Below are 14,263 nucleotides of genomic sequence, written 5' to 3' on the forward strand. Positions count from 1 at the left end.
GCAAGGGTCCTTAAATTCTACAGGAAGATTCTGAGCCACTTTGCTAGTTAGCTCTGAACCTCTGTGTTAGAAAGCTAAGTCGATTTATTTCTGGCTAAGCTACATTGGGCTTGGTGTGGGTTTTGTTTTGTTTTTAAAGAGACTGTATGTTCCTTTTGCTATTGGAGGAACTCTTGCCTTACCCTTCTTTCCAGGTCCTGTAAGGGAAATGGTAGCGTGATGGTTTTGCAAACTCCTCTTAGTAGCCTGGATGCAGCAAGGAAAGGTGAAAGTAACAAGTGTGTTGTGAGTTTCTTCCTTGGCTTCTGCAAAGGCACCTGCCTACCTTGCATGGAGTGGAAGTGAGGGGATTGGGGCTGGTGCAGCACTTGCAGCAGCTCAGATTCAACTTGGGTTTGGACAGAAAAAAGGTGGTGGTATGGAGGTGCTCTAAATTATAGAAATAATCTCATCCAGCTACATGAAAAGATACTTTCTGTCATATAGTTTAGGTCTTTCATTCATAATTAAAGCATCACCATCACTTTCCTGTATGTATTTGTCAACTCCACTCCATAAGATCAGACCTCCTTCATTCAGAAACAATACATTTCTTTTAGTTTCACAGACACATAGCACCTCTCTTTTTCTTTCATTTATTTCATGTGTTAAATCATGCTCTTTACTCCTCATGCATTCCAAGAATTTTTTAACTGCTACTTCAGCAGTGATCTCATACACTTTAGTCCTACTGAACTTAATGGAATTACTATTCAGTTGACATGAATGTGCTTCTATCTTTCTATCCTTGCAGACCACTTCTATCATGTTCATAGATTGTTTCTTACATTGACTTGAACTTTTCACCTCTCTGTTTGAGGAGTTCATCAACTTGATCCACCCACAACTTCCTCTGTCTTCCCCCTCCTCTTGGGCTTCATATATTTATTTGGAGAAATGTGCCTCTTTCATTGTTTCAGCATAACCAAACCAACTCATTTATTTTTTCTTCCACTTTCATATTTGGTCCACGGTCATGCAGTACCATTCCTTCTTGACCCTGTCTCTTCTTATTTTTCCTTACGTGTCTTCAGCACAATAACCCCTTCCCATTGCATTCTATTTAATTCTATGTTTCTCCCGAAATACCCAGCTTTTACTTTCCTATATCAAAGTGAGAAGAACCACACTCTTATACCTAACCAATTTTGCCTCTTTCAGCAAATACTCATTATTTACAAAAGACCCACTACCTTTCTACCAGCACCTATATATCTTAAAATTTCTCCATCCATTGTCCCATGACAGAAGACATAAATATACACTTACTGTTTCACATATATATCAAAGAAATAATATTTTAACTTACACTATGGTGTGCCTTTATGTTTTTCTTACAATACTATTGCTCAGTCTTCAGACTACGAAATACTGCTGCATACAAAGAAATTAGATTAAGACTGGATCATTTTCTCAAACCTAGGCATATGGGCAGGGTATCATATCCTCTGATATTTATTTCATTTGGTATAGAAGGCTTTGCTCAGGATGGGAGAGGGGAACAGTTTGGTTCAGAAGAAAAGCAGTTTACCACAGGACAATGGATCTGAAGGGAAGGACTATTTTTAGTTAAATCAAAGCTGCAACGCCTTTGGTCCTCCAGATATTGCTGAATACAGCTCCCAGAATCCCTCAGTTTTGGCCATACTGTCTGAGAATCCTGGGAGCTGAAGCTCAGTAACATTTGGAAGACCAAAGGCTTCTTACTCTTGAGTCAAATTTTACTTCTTCTTGATGATCAGGGAATAAAGCTGAACTAGTTTCCAACACTGTTGCCTGATGTAAATAAACCAAAATTGCATCATCATTTGGGGATCTATATAATGCTTTGTTTTTCTAAAGATTTGCTTAGTAGTACCATGGTCCATTTTGACTATGAGAATAGATTTCTCGGGCACAATCCACCCAGGCTTTTGCTAATTATTATGGAACCCTAATTCATATATTGTAAGACAAATTTCTAAGAAAACCATTTTTCTTCATATCAATGATTGTCAAGGGTAGCCCAAATATTACAGTATAAAGAAAGTAGTGCTATCATTCTGTCTTTTTAAGGAGTACAGACCCAAGAGGGTAGAGTTTACAAATTATTTACTCATCCACCCTTCCCAGAGCCCATTAACAATGTTAATGCTGGTCTGGTCTTTGTTTTGTAAATATTTTCCCTCTATTATGTTCCCAGACTATCTGAAGGCCATCAACACCTAACTGAGGATAAACTGGGAATCTCACCTTCTATAGCCATTGCCTCTCAAATGAACCATGAAAGAGCCTTTGGAGATCAAACGATCAGCTTCTACCCTTCCCCCACCTTTCATACTAATTTGACTGAGATACTGATGGGATTTAGCACCCATGTGGGATATGGATATGGCCCAGGAGCTGAATGATCTGAGTGAGGGATGGCAAAGCAAAGGGTGTTGGATTTCTTAGGATTTCCTCACAACATAGCTAAAAGCCAAAAGAGAAATCTGTAATGAACTCTAGGTACCTTTTGTTCATGCGTCAAAGGAATATTAGTCCATTTGTGAGGTGGTCTTGCTAATTAATAAACCAAAATTTCTCAGTTCAAATACATTATTCACATATAAGCTGATATACATGATTTATTCTCCACAGTTTAATATTTCTCTGCCAGAGGATTTCTTTCTCCTTTGAGAATATGATCACATGATGCACATTTTTAGAAGATTTTTTTAGGAGGGAATGTGCAATCTAGACCTATTATATCAGAATTTTATAATCCTAGTTGACTACTAGTTGGAAAGGGATACAGAATACTTTTCCTCTTTATAGCTATCTAGAGATTGTATGAATTTTTGCATCCCAGATAGGGTAACCTAGCAGAATTTCCTTGCCAGGATGTTATGAGGAATTATCCTTCAATGGCTTTACTATAATGTAATCTTTTAGGTAGTTTAATTGATATAGGCTTTACAGAATTCTGCAAGGGTACTTTTAGGAGAATACCTTTAATGTTCATTTTAGGGATTGAAAAAGAAATGCACATCACTTGAAGCAAATTTCCCTAACTTGGCATTCTTCAGATGTGTTACACTACAGCTCCTATCATCTCCAGCCACAGAGATCAAGAGATGTGGAATGTGAGAACTATTATCCATCAGAGCTGCAGGGGCATGATAAGCTGCAGACCTGAGAAGACTTGAGATAAATGTACAACAAATTCAATTCACACTTAAACTGTAAGTTATTACTTGATTTTCACAGAGCAGTGTTCACTGAACAATAAGATGAAGAAATTACTCAGATGCATTTATTCAGGGTAATTTAATCTACCTGTTTTGTAGAGAAAGAGATGTCTTGGATTCTAGAAGAATACAGGATATCCCATTCCCATTAATCTGGGATAAATTCCAATATGTGGGATTAAATTGGAATTACCGCACCTGTCTGACATATATAGGATTATATTGTTACGGAGCTGGGAAATCTGAAAAAAGGGGCCTCCATCATATTTTGCAAAATTGCCATACTAAAACCAGTCTACCAACTCAAGGAAAGAATGACTGAAAGGAAGAAAAAGATTATCTCCCAAGTAAAGATTTAACTGAAGAGAATTGAAGGGATAAAAATATTAGGAACTATATTTTATAAGGCTGGATAGGAAGCCTTTGAAAAGAAATTATCAAATGTGCAGAGGGATTTTCAGATTGGTAGAAATTGCTGAAAGATTGCTGGGAACAAAATATTCCCTTCACAATGAGGGCTTTCCATGGGCTTTTCACTGGAGAATGAGAGAGTGAGAGCAATTTCATTTCCCAGCCCAGCATGTTATTTTTTTGGTATGTGCCCTTACCCCTAAAAGAGGACAATGGCCCTCTTGCTGTGAGAATCCCTGGTGACTGACAATTCTGCCACAAAGCTGTATTTTAAGAAGTGATTCATTTAGGAGTCATCCATTTTTGCCACTTTTCCTTTATACCATCCTCTTCCTCATTTCCCCCACACACTTCCTCCCTGCCCCCTTTGTTGGCACAGGGTTGCCATCTACCAGCTGTTCACAGTTCCTTCGCCCTTTTGCCTTTCAACTACCATGAAACACAGTTAAGGGGAATTGCTTCCAGCCCAGCAGGCCCCTCTTTTCTCTGCCTATGTTGCTGATTTAATAATAAAAAGTTTAAAAAGCAAACCAACCTTTCTAGCTTCAAAGCTGCCTTTCTCAAAAGCCACTTTCTAAACTGCAAAGGAAGTTGTTATATATGCTATCCCACAATTCAGATTTGCCTGTCAGTTGCCTTCTAACTGATTTAGACTGAACTCTGAAGTGTTTTTCGCAGTCTATCTCTCACTATGAGTTAACCTTACCCACAAAGTGAACTTTAGCGTTTTCTGGAAAAGGTTTTGTCCACCAAGTAATAAAATACCAATACTTTCTTGCAGTAACATTTCATCCCTTTTTTCTCCCCCCGCCCCTTTCCAGATTGCTGAGCACAAACAGATTTGGATCCCAGCTAATGCCATGCTCAGCTACATGCATTCCTACATCTCAATCAATCACATCTAAAGAACAGTTTTTTTTTTAACCAAAACTCTGTATTCTGTTATAGATGTAAACAACATTGTGTTACTTGCAGGCACAACAGCTAAGAATGTATAGGAAGGCTAAAGTAGCATCTGTCATTCCTTTTTAGTCTTGTAATAGTTGAATTAGCCTAACATGGCTAGGATCCAGATAAATGTGTTCCATGCTGGCCCTACCATTGAACAGAATGAAGTGACTACCTCAGACTAGGGTTGATGGGTAGCATGGAGAATGGGCTTCATGAAGTCTTGGAGAACAGACCTGTATTTTCCTTGGGCCTGCCCTGCAGTCCTTCAACTGCAGTGGAGGATGTTATCTTCTGTCAAAACCAAACCAAGTTTCAACTGCCAGTCTGGTCAACTTCTCTGTGTGGAATACAGAAGTGGGGTTAATGGGGACTCTTGTCCTTCATTTCAGCCAGTAAAAGGCCTTTCCCCCATTTTGCCCATTCCACATGACAAGCCACTCCTCGAACTGCAGTGAGATGACTTCCAAAACCCGTTTGTCACATGGCAAAGGGGTCTGCTGTTTAACCCAAACAATAAAAGCAATACCCAACCTAAAATGGTACAGAATTGAAACTATCCTTTTCTCATTTTAATTCTATATTTCCTTCCATCAGTTCAGGGTAGCTTAAATAGGATCATCCCATTGTGTTGGAACAAACACAAGTGTCTAAGTGTCAAGTAAAGGTAGGCTGGGACTTGGTTAGTAGAGGAATCTTATCAAATAAGCTTCAGAAGCTCCTTGGAAGAAGATTTAGACCCTTCCCTCCCACACTTGGTTTATTCATGGTTCTCTATTCACCTGGGTAACTATATGTAGACAGTAATGTTCATAACAAGAGAGAGCATGGAGCAAGCAGCAGCATTGTGGACGAGCACAAAATAAAAAAGGAAGGCAATTCACTCACATGCCTTAACCGTATCACAGTTTCGTGTCAGTCATGTGGAACTCTTAGCTAGAAATGATTATTATATGGCATTTCCACAATGTGGAGAACGTCAGTGTCAATAAAACGAAAGCTAAGTCTCTAAACTAATGAACAAAAACATACCAGGAAAGAAATAGTTATTCACATCTGAGTGCAGAAACAAATACATTACTATATATAGCTACCGAAAAAGAGAAAAGAAGTTCACTTGGATTCAGCTTCTTTCTGGTAGATGATTTTTAATGCAGTGGAAGCCAAAGCAGATTTGTTTTTCTCTTCCATAAAGACTGTTCTAGTGGAATTTCATAGATTTGTGTAAGATGCTTGATAGTCTATTATTCTAACATATAAAATTAAGGAAAGATTGATTAAAGATTATGACCTGCTGAACCTATTACATTTTTCTATAGTAGGAAAGGATTGTCGGTAAACACAACTGAATAACCAAAGTTTTGATCTTACAAACTTTCTGATTGAGGAAATGTGGCTAAGAAGGATTGTGTTGTAAAAATCATCATCTGTCTTGTTTCTAGCTATAAAGCTTCAAACCTTGTTAAAAGAGCCTTGCTTTCAAATGAAAGCAAACGTCCACGCATCTGAAATGATGAAGGGAAATGTATTTTCTTTGTAAGAATATATGGAAATAGATTCCCAGATATAATGGAGAAAATATCCAGTGCAACTGAATGCAAACTGTTTAGAACCATTGGTTTTTTGAAAGGGAAACACCAGACACATACACCATTGCAGTTTCGGCAAAGTAATCAACTTATTGAAGGTAAATTTAAGTGTTCAAAACCATGGAAGGAAAGGTTGCTACTGTTGCCAGCATTAAAGTATGTGTAATAAATCTCACCTTAGACTGTGAGACTTGGCTTACATTTAAGAAGGAAATATGTGTTGCTATCCCTAGTAAGAAGTTATATCAGCCTGATTCTAATGCTCTATTCTGCTGATTCTGCACCCTTGGCGGCTACTGTTGAGTTTTGCAGCCGTTCTGAACTTCCCGCCTCTGCTCCCCTTTTTGTTCCTGCTTTTGTCTTAGGGTAACACCATTTGGCATTTCCCGGACAGCCTGGACTCCATAAGGCTGCAGAGCTTGAATGCTAGGATGACTTGAACGTTGCCTGCTGAGACTGAAGAAGAACTTGAGTGAAAATAATCCTTTCCTTTGTTCTGCTCGCCTTGCTTTTTGTTTGCCTGACAGATGTTCAGCCTCTGTGCAGATACACGGAACAGCTCTTCCGAAGAGTCGCCAGGCCCTGTGATCCATCGGCTTATTGATTTCTGAATATCCCTGTGCTTCTTCTGGCACCCACTCAAGGCAGGCCTGGCTTCGAAGCCTGTAACTAACTCTCTCTCTCTCTCTCTCTTTCTCTCTCTCTCTCTCTCTTTTCTCCTTTCCCCTCCCGTCCCCTCCCTTTTTCTGCTCTCCTTGACATCTACATATTGACACCTGAACTGGGAGACCTCCTACTGTGAAGCTCCAGAGGAAACCATATATTCTTTTACTGGGCTGACCGTGCAACTTTAAAGGGCAGTGAGCGTGGGGGCAAGGGTACAGCCCAGATGAAATTCTGTCAAAGGGGCAGATGTGATGATGTGTCTTGATGTGTCATGACATGTCATTTCAAACAGGAAAGCCTCTGGGGCAAGAGGCCTTGCAACTTCTCGAATCTGGTTTTGGCTTGATCTGAATAATAGATCTAGGGATGGAACAAAGGTATACATCTGAATGTGACTGTGCACACCACACAGACATTAGGCTGGATGAATCTGTATCACATTTATTTAGTTGTTGGCTTCTTTAACCTGGGGTGCTTTGTGTTACTTGCTCCCTTATATGGTTTTTATCTTTCAGAAACACAAGAATAATTCTGCTGGATTAGAGCTGACTAATCCAGCATTGTGTTCTAGCAGAGGCCAAAAGATCCCTGTACGAAGCTCTAAGTGTATTGACAAGCAAATAATGTGCTGAGCTTGGAGTGTATTAACAAGCAAATGACATGCTGAGCGATGAACTAGCATTTAGCATGGTGTGTGAACCCAACTTGTGTGCTTACTTTATTGTTCATTGTAGGAGAATCAAAGAGTAAACCATGAGTTAAATTAACCTTGGATACGCATGTTATGTGCAAGGGCTACAACCAGCCACAAGATGTATAAAGTTCAGAAAATCTATCCAGATACTGAGCAAGTATTAGTAAAGTCAGGCAAGTTATGACAGTATGTGGTATCTTTATATAAATTATCTTTGTAGTGCTGATGGAGGGGAGGTTGCAATTCTAGTTCAGTCATCTCAGTCAGTAGAGCTGATTTAGCTTTGCATCCATATCTGTATTTTACCTCCTTTGCATAGTTTTTCCTTTGTTCTTGTGATGCTGTCTCACAAGCAGGTTACATTTTTGTATGTCTGATATTGTAGGAAGACATTATGGTCACCATGATTATCTGGAGCCTGGCAAAGATTATCTTATGGAGTCCCAATTACTCATCTAGCCTAGCATGTTGGAGAATTCTGGGAGTTGAAGTCCACACATCTTAAAGTTGCCAAGTCTGAAAAACACTGATCTAGCCAAATCAGAGTTGGCTCATACATGCATGTGATTACTTGATTTCTCTACACTGGATCACTCAATATTGCTCACTTCCTGTGGAATAATTGGGTTGAATCTATTGACAATAACTATACTGTACATATTGATTTGGGTATATCCACTAGTTCAATCTGCAGTGATTCATCCATGCGCGCAACCTTTACCTGATCTTAGACTCATAGAGTGACTCAGATTTCAGAATCTGATCAGGTGAAACACTGGGCTTGGCAGGCTGTCAGACAATCCCAATACAGTTGAAGGTTGTATATCAACATGTGAAAAAAGCACACTTTATGTTTTTTATGGAAAAAAACATAAAGAGATTGTTGATGGGCAACTGTACAATATCCCCATGGCTACTGCTGCCATTAAAAAAGGAGCCACCTACTTACCATGGATACAAAATCTGAGGAAATTAATAATTGTGGAAATATATCTTTCACGCGATTGCAAACATACCTAGTTCTATTATTTTTTACATTTTTATTAATTTGTTTTAAATCCCTTAAAACAAATTCACCAGTTCTACTCTTGATATCTGAAAGCTGGCTCACATACTCAAGCCTGGGCATATGATGAAGTAATTCATGTGCCATATCCTGGCTGTGTTGAGGGCCTTTTTATGATTCTCTGACTGCTGTGTGTTTTATTTCTTCTTTATGTTGCATTTGTATATATTTTTATTTGTTTTAATGTTGTGAGCCACCAAAGTCATGCACATAGATGGGTGGCTATATAATCCACATACATACATACATACATAAATTCTAGATAGCTAAATAGGCTAGCATGTTGCAAGGTATTCCCACAGCAGCAAGATTAGAGGGGCTTATGGATCGAAGGGTGTATGGATATAACTCTTACAGGGCCAACTCTTCCCAGCTATGTCTACTTGTCTTCTCCAATCTGGCAGGAGGCATGTTGTGGGTACCATCATCCAAGGATTGTTGGCTGATAGGGCCCCGAAAAAGAGCCTTTTCCGCTGTGGCACTCGCCCTCTGGAATATCATCCCTCCTGAGATCACCCTGCTGGTCTTTCATAAGGCTTTGAAGACCTGGTCCTGTGCCCAAGCCTGGGGCCCTGGATGTGAAACAGAGCCCATCTCTTGGCTATGTTGAAGGCTTATTACAATTCTCCGGTTGCTGTGTGTTAGTTTTTGCTTTCTTTTCATATTTGTACATATTTTAATTGTTTTAATGTTGTGAGCTGCCCAGAGTCATGTACCTGAGATGGGCAGCTATATAAATTAAGCAAATAAATAAAATAAAATAAAATAAAATAAAATAAAATAAAATAAACATGGTTGCTACAAATCTCTATTAAAATATTAGCAGATACTAACTTTCCCTGAATATCCTGACTACTTCCTTCTCTAAAACAAATATATCTATCTGCTCTCTCTGGCTGACAGTGCTAGAAGAGTAATTCCTTTGACCTTGAGGGAAGCTGATTTTTTCCCCCTCACACCCTGTGAGGCCTGAAAAAGAATCTAATTTTAATGTTGCACAGTAACGCAAAAAGGGTGTCATGAGAATTGTGAGGAGAGTGGCAGAGTCTTTCTAAAGTTTATTTTAAAAATGTATTCTACCTACTCAAACTTCATGGAGGTTGCCACTGAGCGAGGACATAGGGAAACTTTTAGTCTGAACAGCTGTTAAAACTGTCCATTTCACTCTCCATTTGGCTGAAGGAGTAAATGTAGCACTAACAAGATTGGGAGTCTGCTCTGCAGCTAGCAAATAAACACCTATCACGCTGATATGTTTGTTGCCGCATCTGCTTAAGGAATGGGATTAACTATCTGCTTAATGTCACACATCATTATCCTGCATTTAAAAGATCCTTCCAGCCAAACTTGAGAGAGAAGGGAAACCAACTGCCAAGCATGAGACTTGTGAGAAGGGTGGCTTTCCTGAAATCTAATCGGAACAGAAATACCCCATGCATGGAAGGTACGGTAATAGCTTTTGTTATTGGCGTGTAGGCAATATCAAGTTCCCCCAAGCCCCTTCAGAATAGAAAAACAGCTAATTCCCAGTGATGGCAGAGATAGAGATCAAAACGGGCCAGGATCTGAAGGACTGAGAGCTGACACGGCAGGGGAGTCATTTCCTGTAACTTTCAATACCTTCCATACTCATTGTGCAGGGTAGCTAGAGCTCTGGTTTCCCCTTAATCTATCTGCATGTTTGGATCACATCCTCCCATGCTAAGATTTATGATGGGACTGAAATCACTGCAATTTACTATTGTTAATAAAAAATATGTAGAGAAAGTCTGTGAGACCAGGGGAGAAAGACTAAAGGGGAAGAGGAGGAGGAGGAGGAGGAGGAGGAGGAGGCGGCCTCTATTGTGGAAACACAACAGTCTCAAAGGATGCTACATCCTACCTCCCATTCAGTAGTCACACTTCTTGATCACACCAATACTTTATACACATGAGAATATGCCCTAAATATATGTTCAACCATACAGAAGGGAACATGACTCAGTGGCATAGTACATGCTTTGGAAGTTGAAGATTCCAAACTCAGTCAGTGACATCTCAGAGGTATTTCTCATGGTACCCAAAAGGATCTAGTAGCAGATGACAGGGACTGTTAGCCATGGAACTATTCCCAGTCTGAACAGGCCAATCAAGTTTTCTGCCTTGAATATGGCAAGCAACAGATAAATTGTGACAAACGCACTGCTATTTAAGAAAAACCTAGCTGTTAATACAGCATATATAATAAACTGAACCAAATGTACATGCAAATAGAAAATAATTTTTGTGTGTGATAAATTTGCAAAAAAAGTATTTTTTTCATTCTATAGCTGAGATCAAATAGATTGTGATTCTAACCATCCTACCCTGTAAAAGACCTGCCACGAGAGCCCTATTTAAGAATGAAATTAGAAAAAGTAAAGGCATTTTTACATGAGATCTTTAGAAGTGTCTTTTATGTATCAACATCATTAATGTGGGGTGAAACAGGAAGAGAAACCGAATATGCGTAACTGGGTGATACCTTAAGATCAAACAAATTAACCCAAAAGGAGCAGTCAGCCTTCAAGTTCTCTAGAATCTGGAGATAAAGATACCAAACCACTATAGATTAACATTTTAGATATTTTCCCCACCAACAAACATGGTTATGACTGCTTTTTATGACCATATATGCTCACTCATTTAGTTGTCAAAATTGTATGAACACATTTTTTCTGAAACAAGTAACAGCAACACCTAAGCTCAGTTAGCCCATATCACTTCAGATTCAGCTAGCAGAGGAGTTGGTAACTACTATGGCATGGTTAAAATACAACTGTTTGCTCAGTCAGCAAATAAATACATTTTTAGAGAGAGAAAGAGAGAGAGATACAGAAAGGCAGAGCATGGCTCCACCTTCTGGCCTACTGAAATCCCATCAGCTGAATGGCAAAGGGCACACTGGGCTAAACATAAAGGGCCCATCCCCCAGAATGAACCACAAAACCCTGAGGAGAATTGAACAATGAAGAACACAAATGAACCCATTCATTGCTCTGCATTGTTTTCAGATCAAATTTAAAGTGGTCACTGCCTCCCCATTTGTGGTGACTGTGGCTTTCAAAGGCTGCATTAAAGTATTCATATTCCCTTCTTCCCATGTATACCTAGAAATAAATGATAACCTATGTTCCAGCTGTGGAAAAGGAGTGATAGGCTACTGATTAAATTGGTAGCTGGCATTGTACTGAAGCCGTGATGTAGGCTTCTGGGCACCATAAATCATGTATATTTTCTTATGTATTATAAAGTTATACAAAATATATTGAGAACTATGTTTAATCCTGAATATATCCTACCTAATCTATATGATGCTTAAAAACTGTACACTTATACTTAGGATCAAGGGCATGTTAAGCAGTAAAAGCAAGTTGATTTCAGTGGCTCTACTGAGAACATCTGGATCCAACTCATGGTTCACAGTGAGAACGTAGTCAAAGATAATTACAAGTCTGCTACTTTTCAGCATTCTAAACTGTGCACTGATAACTGAACATTCATATGCTTGAATGAAAACTACTTAGAATCAGAATTGGATATCTCTGTGGGCAGACATTACACAAACACGAAAGAGCATTGTATGATCGCTATACCAGATGGCCTACTTAGGAAGATGATCCATTAACAAAAAATAGACTCATTATCCAATTAAAATGGGGGATTTCTGAGTCCTCTGTTTCAGAATATGAGGACTTTGCCTTGGTGTTTACATAGAATAGATTGACTGCTGAACTTTCAGTCATTCAGGGGCTATTAGCTGTGTTTGATGACCATAATGGCTGGGCTTGTTTGAGGAGGGACATTACTAGGCGATGGAGCTTATTATGTTTAAGGCTTTATGTCAGCAGCAAATGTTAGCTTTAAATCTTACTAAATAGTATGCGACAAATAGACCTTTACAAATATAAAACAAAACCAGGCAACAACATGACTGTATAAATTGCAAAAAGGGAATCTGCCTGAAATATGTATACCAGCCTTTCCCAACCTGTTGTCATTTGAACTGAAAGCTTAGTTGATTTGCATTCACAAGGCACCAACTATATTTAACTCGGGTAAGCAGCATTTACAATTTTTACTGTATGTTCTTATTGCACTTCCGTTCCAAATAGCTTACACATATTGTGTATCCTTGCCCTGTTTGTCTTTACAACACCTCTGTAAGACAGATTAAGCTGGGAAATAGTAACTAGCCTAAGGTACGTTTCAATGGCTGTACAGGTAGTCCTTGCTCAACAACGCTAATTGGGACTGGAAACTCCATTGTTGTGACATGGCCGTAAGCTGAAAAACCATATGACAACAGGTTGGGAAAGTTGGTATACGTATTTCAGGCAGTCCTGGTTGCCATCATTAAGCAAGGAACTCAGGTGACTGCAAATTCCTACCAGCTTCCCCTTTCACTTTGCTTGTGGAAAGCCAGCAGGGAAGGTCACAAATTGCAATCATGTGATCACAGGATGCTGCAACAGTTGGAAGTGTGGGCCAGTTGCCAAGCACCTGAAATGCAATCACGTGACCACAGGGGACACTATGATAGCCACAACTTTGAGGATCAGTCATCAGTACTATTTACTCAGAGCTGTCAGAAGCTTGAACAGTTGCAGAACAAGTGGTTGTTAAATAAGGACCATCTGTATGACTTTTTGAAAATGGGTTTCTCTTCTCTTAGACTAATAGTCTAGTCCCACCTTCCCCAACCTCTACTGTGTTAGGCCTGCAATTGTCAGAATTCCCAACCAATGTGAGAATTAAAGGAACTAGGTTAGGAAATACCGTTCTAGTCACTTCCTCTTTGCCACTAATGTCTTTTACCTTTCCCTTAGTGCCCAGATATTCAATTTTGTTAGAAAGGAGGATTTAAACCTGTCAGGAGACCACATTCTTGACTGTTTTGGCTAGGACTGGGAGGAGGTATAGATCAGCAACATCTGGAAGACAACAGATTTCCCACCCCAATTCATATAAATACTTAGCTCTCCGTGACATCAGAGCAGATAAAGCAATAACCACTGTAAAGATCACTAAGCCTTAGGGAAAAAAATCACAAGACATGATTGCCAGAGTAACTGGGTCCTTCATCAGCGACCAGTCTGCCTATGTTCCAGCATAACTTGCAGCAACTTCAACCAAGAACATAGGCAAGGGATGTTGGGAGTGTAGACTAGCAACATCTGATAGTCCAAAGGCTTCCCACTAGGCAAGAGGTGGGAGATCTAATTCCTGAACGTTGCCTAAACTGTTGCACACAAGAGACATATGCTGCAATTGTAACAGGATTTAGCATGCAGAGGAAATCTGCAAGAGAGCTGAAACTGACTAGTCTCAGGTATGATGGAGGACATCCTGGTGAAAATCCTTGTGTTATTCTGGTGAACATGAACTGACTTAGAAAATGTCATATTAGATCAGGTCCAGTGGGGTTTTCTAAATCATTTGGAAAACCACTTACCAGTTTTTCCTCCCAGCACCTTGAATATATTTTCATTCTTTTATTTTTACAATGCACACAAAGCACTTGAACTAATTGTGATAACCAGGTCGGGGAAGAAAACCCAGTATAAAGTCATCTTTGAAGTACTGTGCTCAATTCTGGGTTTCTCCCAGAATTCTCCAAATC

This window comes from Python bivittatus, unplaced genomic scaffold (assembly GCF_059951505.1).
Source record: "Python bivittatus isolate LINGU-HERP-01145 unplaced genomic scaffold, Pbiv_v1 ctg000020_np1212, whole genome shotgun sequence".
Classification (NCBI taxonomy): domain Eukaryota; kingdom Metazoa; phylum Chordata; class Lepidosauria; order Squamata; family Pythonidae; genus Python; species Python bivittatus.